We start from the raw sequence: 22,167 nt of genomic DNA, 5'->3' as shown, positions 1-22,167 counted from the left end.
CAAATGTGGTTAAGCTTCCACTTGGGACCTTGCATACCATATCTGAGTGCCAATTTGAGTCCTTGCTGCTCGACTTCCAAAGCATCTTCTTGCTAAAACACCTGGGAAAGCAGTGAAGAATGGCCTAAGTGTTTGGTTCCCTGGCACCCACATGGGAGACTGGGATGAATTCGTTAGCTGGCTTTGTTCTGGCCCAGACCCGACTGTTCTAGCTATTAGGGAAGTGAATCCACTATGGAAAGGTCTGTAACTGTCTCTATCCGCTCCCTCCCTCTTTGTTCTGTCAATCTGCCTTTCAAATCAGCCAATCAATAAATAAGTCAAGGATACACTGGGAAATAAATTAAGCTCTGTTCATGATCTAGCATTAATCATGTAATGGCAAATCTTTGAAAAGAATCCTTTATTAAAGACTGTTACTAGCATAATTAGGGAGCATGACAAAAACTAAAATATTTGGGAGGGGGTGAATGATGTTCCTGAGAGTAAATCTACTGTGCTTAAGAAAATCTTGATTTGTGGAAGGTGACTCTGATCAGGGAGTAAAAGTAGTTTCTTTTATTTTTAAACTTTTATTTAGTAAATATAAATTTCCAAAGTACAGCTTATGGATTACAATGGCTTCCCCCCCCATAATGTCCCTCCCACCCACAACCCTCCCATCTCCTGCTCCTTCTCCCATTCCATTCACATCAAGATTCATTTTCAATTCTCTTTATATACAGAAGATCAATTTAGTATATATTAAGTAAAGATTTCAACAGTATGCACCCACAGACCATAAAGTGTAAAATGCTGTTTGAGTACTAGTCATATCATTAATTCACATTGAACAACACATTAAGGACAGAGATCCTACATGGGGAGTAAGTGGACAGTGACTCCTGTTGTTGACTTAACAATTGACACTCTTGTTTATGGCGACAGTAATCACCCGAGGCTCTTGTCATGAGTTTCCAAGGCTATGGAAGCCTCTTGAGTTCGCTGACTTCGATCTTATTTAGACATGGTCATAGTCAAAGTGGAAGTTCACTCCTCCCTTCAGAGAAAGGTACCTCCTTCTTTGATGGCCCATTCTTTCCACTGGGATCTCACTTGCGGAGATCTTTCATTTAGTTTTATTTATTTATTTACTTATTTATTTTGCCAGAGTGTCTTGGCTTTCCATGCCTAAAATACTCTCAGGGGCTCTTCAGCCAGATGCGAATGCCTTAAGGGCTGATTCTGAGGCCAGAGTAAAAGTAGTTTCTAGAAGAACCCAGTGACTGTACTTAAATTTACTTTGGATCTAATCAGTCTTGCAGCATGTTCATGCCCTTGGACATATGGAAAAAACATACGCAACTATAAAGCAAGAAAGAGGCATGACTTAACTGCAAATGAAAGACTTCTAACAACTAATGGTCTTATGATGCTCTTTAACCATGAATAGAAATATTTTTACTATTAACAAAACAAAGGTAGTTTCATTATTACTATAAGAAAGTATACATATAGCATGATTCTTCAGCTGAAGGATACTGGAGAAAAGGGCAATTATTATTGGAGACATCCATGTTTGGCTCCAAAACAGTAGAGCTAATAGGAGAAGTAGTATCAGGGAACCAGAGAGGGAAACCCAAATAAGGGGAAGCGGAGCAGGAAACCTCAAGGAAGCCCCTGTAAGGTCACAAGTTAGTGACCGGAATTCAGTGCATGGCAGAAATGTGGCCTAAGAAGAAAAGAGTGGAATGGCATGCAATGCAAGTAATGCCATGGACTTAGGGGCTATGGCTTGTGGGTTCAAGAAATCTGGGAACACAGCCAGGAGCTGAACATGCGGGACTGCAAATCATTCTTGGAGTTCAGGTGGTCTTGAGAAGTACATTATGAATAGCATAATTGTGAGTATGTCAGTGGTTGGGTGGAGTTATGAAACTATTTCAAGGATCAAGGGCACATGCACAACTCTTAAAGACTTGCAGAGACACTACTAAAGGGAAGCTTGTCATTTGGCACCCTATAATTACACAGATGAAGCAATGGCGTTACTAAGATTCAGTTATATCATTAATGGGATTCAATTTGTACTCACAGACTAAGGAAGCCCCATACATGCAAGCTATAGAAAACTGTTAAATAATGGTCAATTTAAGTTTTACTTTAAAGTTTCATCAGCTTAAAATGTAATGCAAACCAATCATGTAAATCTTGCTTATGGGAAATGCAATAATTTCAAGGAAGTGGCAGGTCTCTAGAAATTATTATTTTAACTCTTGGACATAGGTATAGATAGTTTATAACATCTTCAGTATGACAGAATACATAAAAATATAGTTGTACAATCCAAACTGTATTTTAACTGAAGCACAAAAATAACAATATATCCTTTAACATAATTCTAAAGAAAAATAATTACATATTTACAAGCACTTATAATTAATCATTAATTCATGTCAGAAAGTGAATACTTTTAAAATATTTTTTCTGACTTTAAGGTAAAGTATAGTTGCTACCTTGCACAATAACATGGCACTTACATTTTATGATTGAGTAAACAGTATCTATGACTTCTTATGTACATGCCCATTGACATTTGTTGATATTCTCATTCCTTGCTGAGCTACTGCTTGGAAAAATCTCTTACATAAAATAAGTTCAGCTGGCTAACAAACCGTTAACCAGCCTATCTTTCACTTTAAGGGATTAAAAAAAGATATTGGAAAAACACTCATTAACTGAGCAGTGTTTCCTTAATAAATCCATGTTTAGCTATTTGTTGAGTATGCAGTGCAGCATGGAAATTTCAGCCTGTTTGTTAGTGTCCCTTGTTCTCTTCAGAAAAGCAGTGTTATGCTTTCATCACTTCTCTTAAATCTGTAATTCTATCAGGACTCTTGATGTCACTCTGGAGATAACTCTATCATCTACTCATTTAGAACTAGAATGGTCAGATGGGCTCTCCTCAAAGACTAAAATATCAAATCTGCAAAATTACCTGTAATTTAAGTCATTGACTTTTTTCTCCACTTAATTGCAATTGAAATAGAGTAATCATTCCACCAGGCCACTGAAACTTGCTACTTCTGCTCCGAAGAGGCCACACTGTTGCTATTACCTGTCTTCAACTTCTCTTTTTAATTCTTTTTTAAATTCTCTACAAATATTGAAACATCTCTGATGCTCACATTATTTTTAGTCATACCTCTCAGCCAGTCTCTATCCCAACCCTCTCTACATTCCTTCAAAATGATTTTCTTTGGGTCGCTTCATCTTCACTTCCACTCATGAACAATTCACTGTTATCTGTCCTCTGTTCTTACTCTTTTCTCCTGAAGCTAGTAGTAGTATCACATACATCTTTATTTTTGAGAAATGCGGTGGACACTTTTAGATTTTATTCGATCGAATATCTGGGTATTTGTCATCGTTCTTTTCTTTCTTGAAGTACTGTTGAGAATTTCAGGTCAGGGTAGCGTTTGTCTCCAGAGTTCAGGGCACACTTGGGATGCCTGTATTCCACAGCACACAATACCTGGGTTTGAGTGCAGCCTCTGCTTCTGATTCAGCATCTTGGTAACGCACACCTTGGGAAGCAGCAGGTAATGGCACAAGTACCTGGGCCCCTGCCACGCATATGGGAGATCTGGAATCAGTTTCTTGCTCCCCTGCCTGTGGAAGTGAGATAACAGATGGAAGATCTCAGTCTGTCTTTCTGTGTCTCTAATTTTCATTTCAAAGAAAAATATTTTAAACTTTAAAGAAGAGGCCTATGTCACCAAAGACTCTGGATTTCCCTGTTTTATATCTTGATATATTTTATCAGGTTTCTTTTTTATTTTAACATTTATTTTATTTATTTGGAAGGCAGAGTTACTAAGAAAAGGAGAGAGCGAGTGAGCAAGTAAGAGAAGTCTTCCATATGCTTGTTCACTTCCAAATGGCTGCAACAGCTGGAGCTGGGCCAATCTGTAGCCAGGAGCCAGGAGCTAGGAGCCAGGAGTTTCTTTCGGGTCTCCCACATGGGTTCAGGGGCCCAAGCACTTGGTACATCTTTCATTGCTTTCCCAAGCCATTAGCAAGGATCTGGATCGGAAGTGGAGCAGGTAAAACTCAAACCAGCACCCATACGGGATGGCATGCTGCAGGAGGAGGCTTAACCTAGTTCGCCACAGAGCTGGCGCCTAGACTCTTTTTTCTTATCTTTTATAGTTCAAAGTTTTGATAATCCTCTCATGTATTAGTCAATTCCCATTTATTCTGATGATTCTGTCATTTAGATAATTGAACACCAGTTTAATAAACTTCAGACTCACATGTCCAACGAAACACTAAACACTACAATTAGCTCAGGAACAGCGTGATTGAAACTATCGTTTTCTCTTTCACTTTTTCTTTTGAATGTCCAGTCTCATAGAATCACATTGCCATCAACTCAATTGGCAAATCCCAAAATGTGGCATCAGCCTTGTGTTCCTCTTACTCTCACTTCACATAATCAATTTGTCTCCAGTTGCTGTTTATTATACTTTAAAATTATATTTTAAAATTTTCCACTTTTTTCATCTCTTCTGTCATGATCTGAGTTCTGAAAAGAAAACTTTTTTCCCTTTGATGAATTAAAAATTCTCTTAACTAATATTTCTCTCACTATATTGACTCTAATTAACCTAATACATTTTATACTAATATGTCATGTCACACCTTAGTTTGACACATCAATAACTTTTTGAAAAGTTTATTTATGTAATGTATTTGAAAGCCAGAGAAATAGATACCGAACCATCAGCAGGTTCACTCCAAAAATGCCTTTAATAAACAGGGCTGTGCCAGGCTCAAGCCAGATGACATGAACTTCATCTGAGTCTCCCACATGTGTGATTGGTACCAAACTACCTGATTCATCACCTGCCACCTCTCAGGGTGCATACTATCAAGAAGCTGGATTGCAAGCAAACTCTATCTCAAGTACTCACATATGGATGCTCTTGTTCAAAGTGGTGGCTGAACTGACTGAATGACAACACCATCCCCTATACTATCAGAATTCCAAAACTCTTTATGTGTCTACTGTATATAAAACTAATTTGATGCATTTCTTAAGGAGAAATCACAACTCATGGAAAAATGTGGTACCAAAAACCATACTGAAAAATAAAATCTGAATATGTTGGGAGTACTCAGAACCAGTAATATGATTTTTTGTTGTTAACTTGATTTAGTCTTGTATGTGTATGCCACAAAATTCAGACTAATATGGTACTGAGAGCATCAGAAAATCACTTCTCATGGTGAAAATCAACACTATATGAGAGAAACAAAAAAAAGAAATTGGAAGCCAAAATTGCATCAGTGAAATCTAGTGTTTCTTAAGGATGAGTAAGAAATAATTTGCAGCCAGCACGGAGGCTCACTTGGTTAGTCATCTGCCTGTGGCACCAGCACCCGGGGTTCTGGTCCCAGTCAGAGCGCCGGATTCTGTCCCGGTTGCTCCTCTTCCACTCCAGTTCTCTGCTGTGGCCTGGGAAGGCAGTGGAGGATGGCCCAAGTTCTTGGGCCCTGCACCCTCATGGGAGACCAGGAGGAAGCACCTGGCTCCTGGCTTCGAATAGGCACAGTGTGCCAGCCATAGCGACCATTTGGGGGGTGAACCAACAGAAAAGGAAGACCTTTCTCTCTGTCTCTCTCTCTCACTGTCTAACTCTGCCTGTCAAAAAAAAATAATAATTTGCTTCTATATATATTAGGATGATTCAGTGGCCCAGTAAATAAAAGTTAAATATACAAACTTTTGACAGAGATCTGTTTAAAGGCATTTGATTTTTCTGAAAACAAGAGAATAAACTCAGGTGCAAATTGTAACCAGTATTTTCCTGTTCATAGAGTTTGCTAAATAGTAGAGCGTTTACCATACAGAAACCAACACAAGGAACACAAAGTGATTACCTCTTAAAGTTTAAATTCCCAAAACAGGCCAGCGCCGTGGCTCACTAGGCTAATCTTCCACCTTGTGGCGCCAGCACACCGGGTTCTAGTCCCAGTTGGGGTGCCAGATTCTGTCCCAGTTACCCCTCTTCCAGGCCAGCTCTCTGCTGTGGCCAGGGAGTACAGAGGAGGATGGCCCAAGTACTTGGGCCCTGCACCCCATGGGAGACCAGGAGAAGCACCTGGCTCCTGCCATAGGATCAGCGTGGTGCGCCGGCTGCAGTGCGCTGGCTGCGGCGGCCATTGGAGGGTGAACCAACAGCAAAAAAGGAAGACCTTTCTCTCTGTCTCTCTCTCTCTCACTGTCCACTCTGCCTGTCAATAAAAAAAAAAAAATTAAAAAAAAATTAAATTCCCAAAACAGGATCCACCCCCCCCCCAACACACACACACCGTAGAGTGGTCAAATTGATTCCATAACTGAAGAGAAAAAGTGAATACTCCTTTGTCAGGATAAGTTTTGTGAAGGAGAATATCACTCTCTATAGAAGTTCAAGCAAAGGAAACCTATGGTTGACCTTGCTACTCAAATCTGAGGGGAGGGAGTTTGAGGAAGAGTAGTCAGTATCTTTGTATGTGGTTCAACGTATACCATTAAAGGGTCCATAGTGACCTTTCTCTGATGATGTAGACATACAAGTGTCAGGGAGAGATGGATTGGTGGGTTGGTCAGGTGGAGAAGGTGCAAGATCTAACCTACTTTAGTTCCCAAATCTCAAGAGCAAAATAAAAAGATCCATTCATGTCTACAGTCTCTTAAACATGGGAAAAAAGATTTCTATGCAGAAACATACTCATGATCACATTTCAGGTAACAAATGGGTCCCAAATTTCTTAAACTGAAAAGCCTTCAATCTCTGTCCACCTTAGTAAATGACAGCGTTATCTATTTACTGGATAAGTCAGAGTACTGTGGTTATTCTTAACTTCTCTGTTTCATTTACACTCTTCTAGTCCATCAGAAAATTCTGGTAGCTTTATCTATAAATAGGTTATATTCCTGACTTTTTTTTGTCTTTTCATCCACTAGTACAGGAGTGTTATGTCAAGCCATCCTAAACTCTCTCTATTGTGCATGGAACAGGATTAAAGATCAGTAAATATTTCTTCATTGAATTTTACATATGCATTTATTAATATAAAGATTGTATAAGACACTTATAATGAGAATATGGTTTAAAAAGTGACACCTAGTGCTTTCGGGGATATTATAACTGTCCATTATACTCTGTTAACAACTCTTCCCACTTCTGGTGTAGAATTTCTGCTTGCCTTTCATGGCTTACTTAAAACATCATCTTCCCTAGGAAAGTTTCCCTCAGGCTTCCAAAGAAATGCCTTATAGGCTGCCCTCTTAATCTCCTTGTGTACCCTCCGGCTTATCTCTCTATGGAGCTTAAATTAATTTTTGTCACATTATAGTTATTGTTCTGATTATGTTTTCTTCCTCTATCAGATTATAAATTCCTTGAGGACATCCCCATTTAAATATTGAGAAGCAGTAGATTTTGCTATTGCTATCTTTGTGTCTCCTCCTCCTGACCAGAGACTTAATGTGGTTGAAATGTGACTTTTCTTAGAAAATAGTCATAGCTCACACATATGCCACCTGGATGGCATGTACTATAGTTGATTTCCACATATAATTCTAATTAGGAAGTATTTTATGTGATAGAAGGAAATAATAAACATGTATATGAAACAATTAATAATTCAATGATGAGTAAACATTTCTGATAATATGAAGCATAAGTAGTAACGTGAATATTAATCTATGGAAGAATATAAAATGTAAGACCTAGGCTCAGATACTAATCTTGAAAATAATTTATTACCTGTGCATGCTACAATTGGTTTGTTTAAAGAAAGCACATTATAAACACATTAACTCACTTCAGGTGTTTAATGTAACAATAACATATCCTGCTGTGTTTTATTACTTGGATGGAGTTGAGATGTGGTTTTCCTGCTGACTATTCAATCATATTTTCTAGACAATGGTAGTAACTTAGATCAAATTAGTCTTGTTTATCTATGGAGAATTTTGATCAACTCTATATGGTCTCATGTCAGCTGCTTCTTTTTCCTTAATCACACTGCTTTTGAGAAAGTGTACAGATACCTAACATTTTCAAATATTGGATCAATTCAATTTACCACATTACAGAGCTATGATGCACAGTATTATGCTGGTGATTATGTGAGGTTTCCAGTGTATAATCCTGTTCAGCAACATAATATTTGTCCAACACTTGATATTTTAAGTAATATATTCATTATTCTATTTAATTGTCAAGATAAAGAATATCATTAATAATACCAACCAGCTAAGGAGGTAGGACAGAAAGTAACAACCACAATTTGTAATTTTAGACATTGACTCATAGAGATCAGTAATCTGTTTTTAAGATTTTTTTGTGAAAAATCAACTTTTAAAATTCATTCATTAGTTTGAAAGGTGGATTTATGGAGAGGGAGAAACAGAGAGATCTTCCATTTGCTGCTTTACTCCCCAGACAGCAAAAGTGGCTGGGCCTGGGCAAGGCCACAGCCAGTAATAGAGCAGCTAGGACTCAAATACTGCTCACATGGGATGCTTGTGTTGCAGGAGGAGGCTTAATACGCTACACCACAACTCTGGCCCTGAGATCAAGATTCTAACTAAAGTATTTCAACAACAAATTGTGTGCCTCTCACAAGAGAGGCATAATGTTCAAAAATTACATTATATCTGGACATTATATCTGGACTTCTCAGCATCTCAAACAATTTATTTTATTTTTTGCTTTATTTAAAAGTTTTATTTATATAAGGTGAAAAAATTTAATGTATTTCATATATACTGATTCAAACACATAATGATACTTCCCATTTTATCCTATCTGGCTACCTACACTTGCACTTTCTCTCCTTCTTCCTTTCTTATTTTTTCTCTTGATACAATGAGTTACTTTCAGTTGGTTTTATAACCATAAGCTTAACTCTCCACCTAATAAATAATTCAAAAAGTAGTAAGTAGAAAAATTTCTGTTCCTCAAGAATATAGACAAGGACAGTAAATAATATTCAAATCTCAAAATGTCAACTTTACTCATACATATTACATTTTTGTGCTCTGTATATTAATTGTCAAAGATCAGAAAAATATATGATATTTGTCTTTTGGGGACTTGTTTATTTCACTAAGCATAATGGCTTCCAGTTTAATCCATTTTGTGGCAAAACACCTGATTTCATCCTTTTTCAGATAAGTAGTATTGTGTAGAGTATATGTACTGCATATTCTTTATCCAATCATCATTTGATGGACATCTGGCTTGATTCCATATCTTAGCTATTGTGAATTGAGCTGCCCTAAACATGGATGTTTAGGTAACTCTTTCATATGCTGATTTCATTTTATTTGGAAAAAAATCCATGAGTAGCATGAATAGATCATCTTTTCAGATTTCTGAGGAATCTCCATGCTGTCTTCCATAATGACTGTATGAGTTTATATTTCCAATATGGAATATTAAGGTACCTTTTCTCCCGCGTGCTCAATAGCATTTGTTGTTTTTTGATTTTTAGATGTTAGCCTTTCTACCTGGGTGAGATGTAATCTCAGTGTGCCTTTGATTTTTATTTCCATGATGGCTACTGATGCTGATCAATTTTCATGTGTGTTGGCCATTTGAATTTCCTCTTTTGAAAAATGCCTGTTGAAGTCTTTTGCCCATTTCTTAATTGGATTTTGTTGTTGTTGTTGTTGAGTTTCTTGAGCTCTTTGTAGATTCTGTATATTAATCCTTTATCAGTTGCATAGATTATAAATACTTTCTTCCATTCTGACAGTTGCCTCCTTACTTTGTTGAGTACTACCTTTGTAGTGCAAAAGTTCTTAGCTTGATGTAATCCTATTTTTCTATTTTTGCTTTTATTACCTCTGTTTCTGAGATTTTTCCAAGAAGTCTTTGCCTAGGACAATGTATTACAAAGCTCCCTGATGTTTTTCTTTGGTAATTTGATATATTAGATTATGTATTTACATCCTTGATTTATTGTGAGTTGAATTCAGTATAAGTTGTAAAAAAGGTTTTGGTTCATACTTCTGCATGTGAAGATTGAATTTTCCAGAACCATTTGTTGAAGAGACTGTTCTTTCTTCAGGGATTAATTTTAGCTCACTTATCAAAGATTGTAGATTGGTGGATCAGTGATTATAAATGTGTGGATTGATTTCATGCATTTCTTTTCTGTTAAAGGTCTGTATGTTCATTTTTGTGATGGTACCAGGCTATTTTGATTATGATTGCCTGTAATATGTCTAGAAATCTGGTATTGTGATGCCTTCAGCTTTATTTTTGTTTTTTTAAATTAGCTTTTAGCTATGCAGGGTCTCTTGTGTTTCCATATGAATTTTAGCATCAATTTTTCTAGATCTGAGAAGAATGTCCTTGGTATTTTGATTGATATCACACTGAAACTGTAAATTGCTTTGGATAGAATGGACAGTTTGATGATATTAATTCTTCCAATAATTAACATGGAAGATTTTTCCATTTTTTGTGTCATCTTCTATTTCTTTATTTAACATTTTATAATTTTTTATTGCAGAGCTCTTTCAAATACTTGGATAAATTTGTTCCAAGATATTTAAGTTTTTTATAACTATTGAGATTGGTACTGATCCTACAAGTTCCTTCTCAGTGCATAGCATTGTCTGTATATAGTAAGGCTACTGATTTTTTTAAATATTTATTTTATTTATTTGAAAGGCAGAGTTACAGAGAGGCAGAGACAAAGTAAAAGAGATCTTCTATCTACTGGTTCTCTCCTCAAATGGCTGCACCAGCCAAAGTTGGGCTGATCCAAAACCAGGAGCCAAGAGCTTCTTCCAGGTCTCCCATGCAGTCACAGTGGCCCAAGGACTTGGGCCATCTTCTGCTTTCCCAAGCCATAACACAGAGCTGGATCTGAAGTGAGCAGCAGGGACTTGAATATGGGATGCCAGCACTGCAGGTGGCAGCTTTACCCACTACACCACAGTGCCAACCTCAAGGCTATTGAATTTTATATGATATTTTTATAACCTGTAACTTTATCAAATTCTTCTTCTTCTTTTTTTTTTTTTTTGACAGGTAGAATGGACAGTGAGAGAGAGAGAGAGACAGAGAGAAAGGTCTTCCTTTTTGCCGTTGGTTCACCCTTCAATGGCCGCTGCGGCCCACGCATTGTGGCTGGCACTCCACGCTTATCCGAAGCCAGGAGCCAGGTGCATCTCCCGGTCTCCCATGCTGGTGCATGGCCCAAGGACTTGGGCCATCCTCCGCTGCACTCTCGGGCCAGAGCAGAGAACTGGACTGGAAGAGGAGCAACCAGGACAGAATCCGGCACCCTGACCTGGACTAGAACCCAGTGTGCTGGAGCCGCAGGTGGAGGATTAGCCTATTGAGCCACGGTGCCGGCCAACTTTATCAAATTCTGTCATGAGTTCCAATAGTCTCATAGTGGAGCCTTTTTGTTCTTACATATATATGTTCATATATATGTAATATATATGTTATATATATTTATTTAATATGTAATATTGTATATATATAAAACTATGTCATCTGCAAACAGGGTTAATTTGACTTCCTATGTTCCAATTTATATCTCTTTGATTTACTTTTCTTGCCTAATGGCTCTGGCTAAAACTGCTAGTACTATATTGAATAGTAATTGTGAAAGTGGACATCCTTGTCTGTTTCTGGATCTTAGTGGAAATGCTTCCAATTTTTCCTCATTGAATAAGATGCTGGCTGCATGTTTGTTATATATTGCATTCATTGTGTTAAGGAATATTCCTTCTATACCCAATTAGCTTAAGGGTCTAAGGTTATAATCTTGAAAGGATGCTATATTTTATCAAATGCTTTATTTATATCTATTGAGATAATCATATGGTTTTTATTCTTCAATTTGATTCGCATATTTTGAACTTTGCATGCCAGGGATAAATCCCATATGATCCATGTGAATGATTTTTCTTATGTGTTGTTGGATTTAATTATTTTGTATTTTATTATTTGTTGGTTATTTTTGCATCTATGTTTACTGGTGATATTGGTCTATGGTTCTCTTTCTTTGTTGTATATTTTTCTGGTTCTGGATTTAAGATAATGCTGACCTCTAGAAGGAGTTTGGGAGGATACCCTCCCTTTCAATTGTTTTGAATAGTTTCAGAAGTATGGAAGTAGTTCTTCTTTAAAAGCTTGGTGGAATTCAGCAGTGAAACCATCGATCTTGGGCTCTTTGTTGGGTATCATTATTACTGATTCAACAGGTTTTCTATGTCTTTATGATTCAATTTTGGTAGATTGAATGTGTCCAGAAATCTATCCATTTCTTCTAGATTTTCCAATCTGTTGGCATATAACTCTTTATAGTAATTCAACCAATTTCCTTTTTTTTTTAAATTTTTTTTACTTATTTATTTCATAGGATGAGAAAGAGAGATACAGAAACCAAGATTTTCCATTCCTTGATTCAATCCCTAAATGCCCACAGCAGCCAGGATTGTGCCATAATGAACCCAGGATTCAGGCATTCCATCTGGATCTTTCATATGAGTAGTGGAAACTTAAGTACTTCATCATTCATCTGCTGTCTCCCAGGGTGCACATTAGCAGAAAGTTTTATTAGAAGCAGAGTGACTTAAACACAAGCATTGTGTTATCGGATGTGCATGGCCTAAGCAGCATCTTAACTATTTAGCTATAATGCCTGCCTCTCAATCAATTTTTACATGTAAATTAATTACTCAAAACCTACCTTAACCTCTTGATTTTATCATCAGTTTGAGATCATACAGTCCATATTATTATCCTCTAAATGCCAGAATACCCAAATTAAGAAACTCAATACTGTACATGTTTACAATTTCTTTCCTTTCTTTTTAAAATTTCTTTCATTTCTAATATTTTATTCTATTTATTTTTATTCTTGATGATTTTTGTTCAGATAAAGCCCTTAACCTATGCTCCCTGTCGCTCCACCTTCTCTTGCCTTTTGTTATTTTCTTACAAGACTTCAAAACAATAATTCCTGTTAATAACTTACTAGTCAAAAGCATTAAACAATTTTCCCTATTAAATGTTGTGCCCAGACTCTACAACAATCTTCTCTGCAATAGTACCAGAAATGCTCAATGCACAGAGTAACTGTGTGGATTGATTCTACTTCAAACTCACTATCTAGGTCCTCCTTTTTGTCACACATCCCTCATCATAAACCTGGGCACACCTTGTACATTCCCCTCTGGATCTACCTCAAATTTATTTTTACACCCAGATTTCTTTCCACTCTTTCAGGATATGTCTTGGTGTTTTAAATTCAGAGCAAAAAGGGTGCCAACATTTGAGCACTTCCTTACTTCCCTCCCCCATGTCTGTAGGTTTATTTGCATGCTCAATTATTGTTACATACGAAATAGTATTGCTTCACCTTGCTAAAAACAAAGTCTATTCCTACACAAGTGACTTCACTCTCTGTTTCATATAAAACTTTCTCTTATCTATTATCTCTTCTTTTGTATATCTTCAAACTCACCTTTCATATTAGTACATCAGCAAGTATACATTTCTAAGACTTTTATTTGTTATTATTTTTGAAATATGCATTTATATATTTTGAAAGGTAGGGATGAGGGTGGGAAGAAGTGATAGAGAGAAAGATCTTCCACTCACTGGTTCACTCCTGAAATGGCTACAACAGTCAGAGCTGGTCCAGGCTGAAGCCAAGAACTAGAAGCTCCATCTAGGTCTTCCAAATGGATGCAAAGAGCCCAAGTACTTGGCCTATCTTCTTCTGCTTTCCTGAGCATATTAGCAGTAAGTTGGATTTGAATCACAGTAGCCTGTACTCATACTCATATGGGATGTTGGTGACATAGGCAGATGATTAGCCAATTGGCAACAGTGCAGGTCCCCTAAGGACTTTTAAGTTTAATAAAACACTTCTTCAATCCTTGTTTATTTTCTTTCATCTTTCTTCATTCTGTCTTCCATCTCCTCCAATTATTCCTTTCAGCTTTCCAGGACACATTGGAAGCAGCTTGTTATCCCATAATGTTCCACTAAGAAAGTGTTTATTATATTTCTTTCTGAAACAAATTTGAGTCAAATCAGCCTTTGTATGTGAATGCTAAGTTTGACCTAAAGAAGTCATCATATATAGCAAACTGTACTAACTTAACATGAAAGAAATTGTAATTTAATTGAAGAATATGCCCTTGTAATAAACCATAGAGTTTCATGATCATAATAGTTGAGCTTCCAACTAAAAAGAAATTGAAAGCTGCTAATGCGTGATCATGTAAAGCAAACACCAACTGCAAGCAATCTGGCTGTTTCTGTATGTCACTTTTTTCTCTTACTGTAATTACAACCCATACATATATTGGGGTGGGAAGCATTACAAACTATCTTTTGTCTGGGATGTTGCCTGATCCTATAACTGCTTTCTTGCCCAAGTAAACTTAGAAAAATTGAACTATTTTATCCCATGTTTCAATGTGGATATCATTAGTGTCATTCACTAACTATTGCCAGTTCTTCCTCCTGCTAATGTCACAGTATGACACCTGCTTTTCTCCATAAGTGGGTATGTGTGTATGTGTGTACATGTGTGTGTTCAGAGCCATTGAAATGTGCCTTTGTGTTAGTTATCAATGTACCTTCCTCCTACCCCTGAAAATCCTTCACTGTGTTTACAATGGCTTTTAGGTTTTCGCTGAGGAAATCCAGATATGTGATTTTTCAGGTGCACTACATCCCAGAAACATGGAATTTTACAGCCTTGCAATGAAAAACTTAAAAGAGTAACTGACCTGGAAGGGGTGTAGTCACATAGGTTCTGTGCCCTCTGGTCAGGACAATATTTGGGATTGACTCACCAGCCTCCAGAGCTGCGCTGATGATGAAGCTAGATTCACCCTTAGGGCACTTTACTTGCTAGTAGAAACTTAGCGAGTTCCTTTCAATTTGGTCCTACTTCCCTTTCCCACTTGTGGATTCGGCTCCTATTATTTACTAATGATGTCACTCTCACATGAGCCATCACTTCTGAGGAAGCCAACTAAAAGGAAATGTGTGTGAAATTGATGTGTCAGACCAAGGCTGACAGAGCTCAGGTCAAGGGTGATTTACCTTCTAGTTGGTTCCTCTACCTGGCAACTGGCAATGTTCCAGATAGTTACTGCTGTGTTTTCTTGGGGCGTGAGAATATGGGGAACAGATCCAAAAGTAAAGCCAAAAGTAAAAAACAAAACAAAACAAAACAAAAAAAAACTATTATGATATAGACATGAATTCTCACCTAATTTGTATCAATTTACATATTACCAAGATAGACTAGGCTATGCCTTGGTGATAAATTCCAAAATCCCAGTGGCAAAACTTTGTTTCTCCATTATGCTTCTTCCCTCTGCCAAAGTCAGGAATTTTATGATATGCTCCTCCTGCTGCATTCACTCGTCTGCTAAAATAGAATGTTACAAAAACCAGTGACAGTCACATATGAAATTTATTCAAAATGAGAAGCAAATGAGAGACAAATGAAAGGCAAGGTAACCGATTGGGACTGGCCACCGATCAGGACCGACACTCCTTACCAGAGTGCAGCCCCCAACAGCAGGTTACACAGCTTTTTATAGTATTCTGTCCACTAGGACTCACAGTTTTGAACTGGACCCCTGGTATGCAGTGAACAATAAAGAGTAAAACCAGAATATGGTTGTAAGATAACAGTTAACAACAACAAACCCAATAACAGATTCAATATATGGTTGTAGGATAACAGTGAAGGACACATTTCGGTCAACCTAGTTCCTGGGAATTTGGGCCCAAATAGTTTCACAAGATACACCCTTAGACATTAACAAGCAAAGCTAATATGTACAAAAGCAAGAGATCTGCAATTAGCTTTTAGCCACACTCACTCCATTTTGATTCTGATTTTACACTCCACCTGCATGAGTCTATGCATAAGGAGACATGCATAATGGGGGAATAAATCTTTCTCATTGGGGTTTTGGAATTCATTACCACAGCATAACAGTATATCTTAATAATATATAAATTTATTAAAATATTTATTTTCATGTATCTTATTTCATTATGAATTATTTTAATTGCAAGTAATTTAAAAAGTTACAGAGTGGCTTAAAAGTTAAGTTGGATTGTCTGTGGTTCAGGCAAGAAGACAGACTAAGGTAAATCTAAAACATCTCCTGTTACAAAATGCCAAGAAATACTGATGCAAACAACTAAAAAGCAAGTGGGGGCTGGTGTTGTGGCACAGAGGGTTAAGCTACTGCCTGCCACGCTGGCATACCATTTCAGACTGTTGGTTAAATTCTTGCTGCTCTGCTTTCAGTCCAGTTCCTTGCTAGTGTGCCTGGGAAAGCAGCAGAAGATGCTCCCAGTACTTGGACCCTTGTCATCCACTTGGGAGACACAGGTGAGATTTCAGCTCCTGGCAGCAGCTTGGTCCAGCTCTGTCTGTTACCATTTGGAAAGCAAACCAGCAAACCATTGGGTGGAATATCTCTGTCTTTCATTTTCTCTCCTTTTCTATTGCTGTCTTTCAAATACATGAAATAAATCTTAACAAATAGAAATAAGTGGATAGTGTAGTAGAAGGAGAATGTAAATGAGAGAATATACTTATGAGTTTGGGGTAGTAACAGTTCCTTAAACAGGATCTGAAGCTATAAATCATTAAAAATATAGTAATGAAAGTAATACATTAAAATTAGTCTTTGTATGATTAAAATACATAACCAAAAGACAGCAAATTGTGAATTGGCATAAATATGTATCACCCATATATTGGATACAGATTTTGTAACAGGAGTACATACAATGCTCCAGTGATTAAATAAATAAAACCATAAAGAGCTAATTAGAGAAGAGACAAAGTATACACACATTGAAGCCTCAAAAACTCACATGTTTAAGTAAATTGTATATGAGCCACTTCAGGAGTAATCAGGAAAATGAAAATTAATACCATAATAAAGTACAATTTTTATAACCATCAAAGAGAAAGAATGTAGTTAATCTCAATGATTTTAGTGTTAGTAAAATAAAAACTAACAACTTTGTTGTTGAGATCACAAATTAGTGTAACTTTTTAGAAAGCAATTTTGCAATATATAACACATTTGAAGTTGTATGCATTTAATACCCAAGTAATCTTAGAAAATAGAATGTCTCATAGATGCACAGGAAAATTTATGACAATATATTTTGTAATATTGTATTTGAATAAACATGCAGCAAAAAAGAAAATATTACTTGGAAGAGGAAGGCATAAATAAAGTGTGGCTTATTCATTTAGTAATATAACTACATAGGAAGTAAATTGTAAGTTAGATGATCCAGTATCAACAATTACATTCAGCATGAATGTAACTCATACATGCAATGTTATGTGTTAATTTTCTGTTAAGACAGAAAAATAAATACCAAATAGATATGTGTATAAACAAACCTTAGAAAACCTAGTAACATTATAATTGTAATGATTTGAGATAAAAGAATAAAAATTAACTATAAATGTTATTTTCCAATATCAGAACAGTGATTACCTCTGAGCTTGGAGATAGGGAGCATGAAGAACAATGGCAGGAAGTCTCTGAGATGGTGTTAATGATTTGTGCTTTCTCATATTCACTCCATTGAAGTATAGATTAGATCTAATGCTAAGAATGAACTGAATATGGAAAAGTAATAGACTATCTATCATTTTGGGCCTTCATTTTATTTCTTCACTTGCTTTCTAGCTCTGAGGTAACAGTTGCAATGTTGTAAGCTGTCCAGTGCAGAGGAGACAACACAACAAAGGCCGTAGGGTGCCTGCTGGCCAACCGTCAATTAGGAACTAAAAGCTCTTTCTTTTTTAGATTTATTTATTTAAAAGGCAGAGTGATAGAGAAAATGCACAGCGAAGGAGAAAGAGAGAGAGAAAGAAATATTTTATCCACTGATTCAATCCCCAAATGGCTGCTACAGCAAGGGTGGTCCATGCCAATCCAGGAGCCAGGAACACTTTCCTGGCAATGGCAGAAGTATTTGATCATCTTCAATAGCTTTGCTAGGTGAATTACTAGGGAGCTGCATCAGAAGCTGAGCAGGGATAGTGGTTTGTATAAGCCACTGCTTAACCCACTACACCACAATGCAGGCCCCAGACCTAATGTTCTTTTCCAACATTGTATAAAGAACCAAACCCTGACAGTAAAAATATAAGTAGTCTTAGAAGATCTTTCCCCAGTCAAACTATCAGGTGAGACCAAGCCTTGGTTACACCTTGCTTGCAACTTTGTGAGAGACATTGAGGCACAGGTAACCAGTCAAGATTCATAAGGTTTGTCTAGATTCATGTTCCAAGAAATTGTAAAATAATGAATATCTTTTTTTTTAAAAAATACATCTATTTATTTATTTGATAGGTGGAGTTATAGAGAGAAAGAGAGAGAGAGAGAAGTTTTCTATAAGCTGGTTCACTCACCAAATGGTTGTAATGGCTGGAGCTGCACCCATCTGAAGCCAGGAGCCAGGAGCTTCATCGAGGTCTCTCATGCAGGTGTAGAGGCCCAAGTACTTGGGACATTTTCTACTGCTTTTCCAGGCCATAGCAGAGAGTTGTATCAGAAGTGGAGCAGCTGGGACTTGAACCAATGCCATCTGGGATGCCAGAACTGTAGGTGGTGACTTTACCCACTGTGTCACAGTGTCAGACCAATCATTGTTTTAAACCACTATTTTGGGGATAATTTGTTAAGCAGCAATAGATAAGTAATTCAGAAAGAATGGAAAAGTAACTGAAATTTTCAGGTAGCCTGGCAAAATCAGCAGTTTGCAGAAAGGTTTGTTATTTCTCTTTTCGAGTTTGACTTTCCCATACTCTGTGCTTTTGTCTCATGCTGATGACAAGATGCCCACTGAATGCCTTATAATCACCCATACTTGCACAGTGAAGTCCAGGAGCAGTGTAACATTAACCAAAAATATTAAATTTAAAATTTTCTTGTTATCACTTATAATGAAAGCAAAGATAACAGGAATTAATTTTAGTAATATGTTGTATTTAACTTAATAGATTAAAAATCTTATTCCATTGCAAAATTTGCATAAATTATTGAGACATTTTATATTACTTTTCATGCTAAGTATATTTGTATGTAAATACATGTTTCATAAAATATACAGTTGAGAAAATGGATTTATATTCTGAAGAATATTCTAAAATAAACATTTTCCAAGAGTAAAAATGTGATAAACTAAAACTAGCAATTCCAGCTCTCAGTTGTCATAGCCACATTTCAGAACCCAAATAGCTACCTATGGCCAGTGGCTACCATATTTGACAGCTTGATTCCAAAATCTAGTTCTCCTGATATAAAAACTTTCTTTTCTTTCAGCTATCAGTGATTCTCATTATTAGTATGTTTAGGTATGTATTTTGAGTCATATATTCTATTCTAAACTGACCTCTATGTACGGAGATTGAGTGCCACATTAAGAAAGTGCTTCTCAAATTTCTCTGTACATAAGTTTGAACAGGAGAGTGTTAAATTAAAAAAAATCACTGTGTTCCATTGTCAGGCTCACAGATTCTGATGTACCTGGTTGGTGGTAAGTCCCAAACTGATTCCTCAGAAACCTGAATACAGCCCTACTGTACAACCCAGCCATCCCACTCCTTGGAATTTATCCAAAGGAAATTAAATTGGCAAATAAAAAAGCTGTCTGCATCTTAATGTTAATTGCAGTTAAATTCACAATAGCTAAGACCTGGAATCAACCTAAATGCCCATCAACAGTAGACTGGATAAAGAAATTATGGGATATGTACTCTATAGAATACTATACAGCAGTAAAAAAAAAGAAATCTGCTCATTTGCAACAAAATGAAAGAATCTGGAAAACATCATGCTTAGTGAAATAAGCCAGTCCCAAAGGGACAAATATCATATGTTCTCTCTGATCATTGACAACTAACTGAGCACCTAAAAGGAAAACTGTTGAAGTGAAATGGGCACTAGGAGAAACAATGACTTGATCAGCCCTTGTCCTGACTGTTGAGGAACAACTTACTATTTTATTCCTTTTTTTGTTCTACTTAAAACCATTGAATGAACTCTTTAATTAACACATAATTATTCTTAGGCATTTAAATTTAACTGAAAAGTGATCCCTGTTAAATATGAGTGGGAATAAGAGAGGGAGGAGATGTGCAATTTGGTGCATGCTCACTCGGATTACCCCTAAAGGTAGAGTTAGAAACGTACCGGGGATTCCAATTCAATCCCATCAAGGTGGCATGTACCAATGCCATCTCACTAGTCAAAGTGATCAGTTTCAGTTCATAATTGATCATAATGGTAGATTTAAGTGTCAAAGGGATCACATAAACAAGACTAGTGTCTGCTAATACTAACTGAAAGAATTAAAAAGGAGAGAATGATCCAACATGGGAAGCAGGATACACAGCAGACTCATAGAATGGCAGATGTACTAAGCAGCAGTCTGGCCTCAGAATCAGCCCTTAAGGCATTCGGATCTGGCTAAAAAGCCCTTGAGAGTTTCTCAGGCATGGAAAGTCAAGACACTTTGGCAAAAAATAAAAAAAATAAATAAATAAAATTTCTGTGAGTTAGATCCCAGCAGAAAGAATGGGCCATCAAAAAAGGAGGTACCTTTCTCTGAAAGGAGGAGAAAACTTCCATTTTGATAATGGCCTTGTCTAAATAAGATTGGAGTTGGCGAACTCAAGAGGCTTCCATAGCCTTGGCAGCTAATGACAAGAGCCTCCAGTGATTACTGACATCATAAATAAGAATGTCAATATTTAAATCAACAACAGGAGTCAATGTGCACCTACTCTCCATGTAGGATCTCTGTCCTTAATGTGTTGTACTATGCAAATTAATGGTAAAAGTACTACTAAAACCGTACTCTATATTTTGTGTGTCTGTGTGGGTACAAACTGTTAAAATCTTTACTTAATATATGCTAAATTGATCTTCTGTATATAAAGATAATTGAAAATGAATCTTGATGAAGAATGGGATGGGAGAGGGAGCAGGAGATGGGATGGCTGCTGGTGGGAGGGTGGTTATGGGGAGAAAAAGCTGCTATAATCCAAAAGTTGTACTTTGGAAATTTATATTTATTATATAAAATTTTTAAAAAGAGCTTGTAGAGGAAAGGAGATTAAAAATACATATGTCTTGTTTTCTTACTTATTTAAGTGTGGTATTTGGGATGGATCCTGATTGTAGCACTTTTTTGTTTTCTTCAAAAAAAAAATCTAAATGATCCAAATGTAGAGTCAAGGAGAGAAATAGCTAATTACCACCAAGATCAGACCTTAAAGTTGTATTTGAATAGATTGCTCTGATAACAAGTCTTTTTGGGAAGAAGAGATGGTTACTAGGACAGCAACAAATTCAGAAAGGAGAAATAAATTCTGTGTGGATGATCCACTGTCTCCACTGTACTCTCTGGGTTTTCAAACTTTTATATTTACATTTAATCTGTGTCGCTATTATGTTGCGAATTCCTCTTTATCCGATAATATTCCACTCTTTTACTTTTGGATTTTGAATACTATTATAATCTGATGACTCCTGGCTCCAAACAGAATAATCCATAATGATTTCCTGTCTACATGATCACTTGAAAATGATTTGATTTCTTTTAAGGTTTTATTTATTTGAAAGTTAGAGTTACACAGAGAGAGGAAGGCACACATACAGACACATACACACAGAGGGAGAGGGAGAGAGGGAGAGAGGGAGGGGGGAGGGGAAGAGAGAGAGAGAAAGAGGGCAATGGCTGGGCTGGAGTGGTGCAGTGGGTTAATTCCCTGGCCTGAAGTGCAGGCTTCCCATGTGGGCACCGGTTCTAGTCCCGGCTGCTGTTCTTCCCATCCAGCTCTCTGCTATGGCCTGGGATAGCAGTAGAGGATGGCCCAAGTCATTGAGCCCCTGCATCCGCATGGGAGAACTGGAGGAGGAACCTGGCTCCTGGCTCCTGGCTTCAGATTGGCTCAGCTCTGGTTGTTGCAGAATCTGGGGAGTGAACCAGCAGATGGAAGACCTCTCTCTCTGTCTCTGCCTCTCTCTGTAGCCCTTTCTTTCAAATAAATAAAATGAATATTTAAAAAAAA

The 22,167-nt window shown here is 36.9% G+C and overlaps 1 long non-coding RNA gene across 1 annotated transcript in view; it reads left to right on the top strand.

Annotated features, from left to right (window-relative positions):
• The window catches only part of LOC127482892 (uncharacterized), a 436,536-nt gene extending 415,070 nt beyond the window's left edge, over positions 1 to 21,466 (top strand). Inside the window, exon 3 of the long non-coding RNA XR_016232585.1 lies at positions 11,085 to 21,466. This is a non-coding gene — a long non-coding RNA (uncharacterized LOC127482892). The remainder of the gene's footprint in view (positions 1 to 11,084) is intronic.
• Positions 21,467 to 22,167: the final 701 nt, after the last annotated feature.

This window comes from Oryctolagus cuniculus, chromosome 4, assembly GCF_051225735.1.
Source record: "Oryctolagus cuniculus isolate XC-2025 breed Fujian yellow rabbit chromosome 4, ASM5122573v1, whole genome shotgun sequence".
Taxonomy (NCBI): Eukaryota; Metazoa; Chordata; class Mammalia; order Lagomorpha; family Leporidae; genus Oryctolagus; species Oryctolagus cuniculus.
Note: the sequence above shows the minus strand (reverse complement) of the source record. Positions and strands in the feature narration are given on the sequence as shown.